Raw genomic sequence first — 4,077 nt, forward strand, 5'->3', positions numbered from 1 at the left:
AGTCCTAACAGGAAGTGGGGTGAGAGGAAGTGTAATCAAGGTAACTGTGGGAGTCGGTGGGCTTATAGTAGATATTGGGTGCCAGCCTATCCCCAGAAATGGAGATAGAGAAGTCGAGGAAGTGAAGGGAAGAGTTGGAGATGGATCATGTGAAGGCGAGGGAAGGGTGGAAATTGGAAACAAAGTTGATGAAATTTTCCAGTTCAGGGCGAGAGCTGGAAATTCAAACAGTACAGCACAAGGGTGATCAGATCAATGTGTTTAAAATGTTAAAAGGATTCGATAGGATAGATACAGAGAAACTATTTCCTCAGTTGGGGGAATCAACAACGAGGGGACATGGCCTTCTTCTGTGCCGTAAATTTCTATAATTCTATGATTCAGACTTGGCAAATGAAAATAGCCAGCTGCAAAATCAAACACATTTGAAGGTGCCATTCCATATTCTAAGTGAGTTTTATTCCAATGTTTAGCTACTTGATTTGTTGAAGATCATGAGGGGTGAAATTCCACAATGGGAAAGAAAATTACCCGTTTTGTGTTACCGCTGACGTCGAATTTCACCCCCAGTCGTTTCTATCAACGTGTCTAATGTACAAAGGTAAATAATACCATTCTCCAGTTGATGATGTGACCCCAAACCATAAACCATTGACCACTCATTTTCTTTTAAGGAGTCATTTTCTGATTTTGCCCTCCCTGTGGGACATAGGACATTTTTTTTTAGATCATTCTTGAGATGTGGGTGTCACTGGCAAAGCCAGCATTTATTGCCCACCCCTAGTTACCCTGAGAAGGTGGTGGTGGGTCTTCATCTTGAACCACTGCAGTCCGTGTGGTGAAGGTACTCCTACAATGCTGTTAAGATTCTTTGTAGCTGTTTGATACAACTGAATGGCTTGTTCGGCCACTTCAGAGAGCAGTTAGTGGTGTGGGACTGGATTCACATATAGGCCGGACCAGGTAAGTATGGCAGGTTTCCTTCCCTAAAGAACATTAGTGAACCATTTGGATTTTTATGACATTCTGACAGTTTCACATTTTTTTTTACTGATAGTAGCTTCTTATTTCCAGATTTTTTAAAACTGAATTCAAATTCTCAAACTGCCATGGTGGGATTGAACTCACGTTATCTTGATTATCAATGCAGGGTTCTGGATTGCTAGTTCAGTAACATAACCACTATGCTACTGTACATCTAGGAACATAGGAACAGGAGTAGGCCATTCAGAACCTCAAGATCATGGCTGGTCTGCACCCTAACTCCATTTACCTGCCTTTACTCACATGCCGAGATCGCATATCAGAAATTTTGGCATATGTATGATTTTCCAATCATTTAAAAATAGTGGGAAAGTTCTGTGCGGCATGCAGTGTAATTTCCGATATGCGCTCTGTGCGGACAAGGCTCCCCGCTGGGAGCGCAGTGCCAGAAGTGTCACCCTAGTGTTTTCTTTCTTCCTGTGATAGTTCAGAAATTTGGGAATTGTCTTTTGTTAAATAGAAAGAAATAGAACATTTAAAACAACCTTGTTTGAAACTGACTTTAATTTAGTACATTTTAAAATAAGTATTTTTATCATGTATGCTTCAAAAATTGATTTCCAAAATCTGTGTTGCTAAATATTACAAGAAAAATCAGACAACTACCTAAAACTTCTGTCTTATCTTTGGTATTATTACACATTTTTATGTTGAAAATAATCCTCAGGGCATCAGGTACCTAATGAGAAGTATAGCCACTTTTTGTTACTGAGTTCACAGTCATTTTATTTGGTCGTGCTAGATCCTGGGAGTAAAAGTCTACAGAATTCCATTTCTAACATCTTTGTATGCAGTTGCTTTTTAAGCAACATTACACCAGTTATCAAGGGCTCGATTTTAGGGTCGGGTTACCTGCGGGTTTCCAGCGGGGGGGCCCCGAAAATCCCGATCTCCGATCACGTGACCGGATTCGGACGAAATCCCGGCCACTTCCGGGTACCGCGCTGACGTGCGGGGCTGCGCGCGCAAGCCCCGCTGGTGGGAATCCCGCAGGCAATTAAAGCCAGCGGGGTTCCACTTGAGATCACTTAACTTGCTCGTTGTGGTCAGTTAATGAGCTGAAGCAGCTGTCAAAAGAGGAAGTGTGGGATTTTACGGTCAAAGCAGTCAGTTTCCCACACTGGGGGAAACAGGACCCTTCAAACCAGGCGTGTTGCAGCCAGCAGCCTGTGCCAGGTGCCAATGTGCGCTCCACGGGGGAGCGCCCTCACCCACGCAGGAGGCCACCGCGTCACATAGGGCAACCCCTGCCCTCCACCAACCCCCGCCAAGCCAGAGGACAGACCGACACGAAACCGCAGCCCCAGTCCGAGGACCCACCCACCTACCCTGCACAACCCCTCACACCAACACCTGCCAGATGGGTGGTGCGTTGACATCGTCGGAGGACGAACAGGATGACCAGCCCCAGCAGCCTCGCAGTTCACGCCGTCCGCCTCGGAGAGGTGGGGCCCCCCAACACGGTGCTGCGGCACACCCACCTGCACAGCAGGAGGGAGGGCAACCGCAGAGAGAGATGCGTCGCAGGAGGCACTACCCTCCGCACAGGGTGTACAGAGCGAGGCTCAGCTTCATGGACCTCTCCGAGGAGCAGTGCATACGGAGGCTCAGAGTCAATCGCCAGGTAGTCGCCGACATCTGCAGCCTCCTTAACGACGAGCTGCTCCCTGATGGACCAAGCAGCATCTTCTTACCTGTCGCCGTCAAAGTCACCACTGCCCTCAACTTCTTCGCATCCGGTTCCTTCCAGGGTGCCACCGGGGACATCACCGGGGTCTGTCAGTCCTCTGCACACAAGTGCATAAGGCAGGTCACCGATGGGTTGTTCCGCAGGGCCTCCCACTACATCAACTTCGCCATGGACGAGCGCAGCCAGATGGAGAAGGCGGTTGGATTCCATGCCATGGCCGGCTTCCCACGGGTGCAGGGTGTAATCGACTGCACCCACATCGCAATACGGGCACCTCCGCATGAGCCAGGGCTGTTCATCAACAGGAAGGGGTATCACTCCATGAACGCCCAGCTCATCTGTGACCACCGCCAGAGATTCCTACACGTGTGCGCCAGATACCCCGGCAGCTGCCACGATGCCTTCGTCCTCAGGGAGTCCGCCGTCCCGCCCATCCTGCAGGCACCCAACGCCGGCAACGGCTGGCTCCTCGGCGACAAGGGGTATCCCCTCCACACGTGGCTCATGACACCTCTGAGGAACCCCATCACAGAGCCGGAGCGTCGGTACAATGACAGCCACACTGCTACCAGGTCTACAATTGAGCAGACCATAGGACTGCTCAAGATGCGCTTCAGGTGCCTTGATCGTTCTGGGGGAGCGCTCCAATACACACCATTCAGAGTGGGACGAATCATAGTTGTCTGCTGTGCCCTGCACAACATGGCCCAACAGAGAGGGGTGCCGCTGGAGGAGGCCCCATCCACACCCGCCACCCACATTGAGGAAGGCGAGGGCGAGGAGGAGGAGGAGGAGGAGGAGGCGGAGGCGGAGGAGGCGGAGGAGGAGGACGCGCCCGAGGATGTTGGACGACCCATGCGCCGAGCCGCGACTCACCGGGATGGTCGCCGGGCCAGGGACGCACTCATACGTCAACGGTTCTCCTAGAGTCAGACACTGCGAGGCGCTCGCATCTCCTCACCTGCACATGCGAGCGGCCATACCAGCCCCCTCCACTGAAGAGTGCTGCCAGTAATCCTGCACCCACAGCAGTGTGCCCAATGGGTGGCAGCAGGTGTTTGCCGTCATGATGGCCTCCACGGAACGCAACTACTGCACAAGCCGCGGAAGAATGGACGAGAGGTGGCAGGAGTGGTGAGAATAGACTATTTAATATGTGGAATGTGACATCATTTAAGAAACAAAGTACAAAATAATAAACACCCTGGTGTATTCCCTTTGTGATTATAAGGCCTTTGGAATTCTTCTCCGGGAACCCCTACGTGGTGCTACCCCTGTGGCTCCAGCAGAGGTAGTGGCAGGTTGCTCGTCTTCTTGCCTTGACCGGGTAGATGCTTTTGGCG

This window comes from Heptranchias perlo, chromosome 22 (assembly GCF_035084215.1).
Source record: "Heptranchias perlo isolate sHepPer1 chromosome 22, sHepPer1.hap1, whole genome shotgun sequence".
NCBI classification, from domain to species: Eukaryota; Metazoa; Chordata; class Chondrichthyes; order Hexanchiformes; family Hexanchidae; genus Heptranchias; species Heptranchias perlo.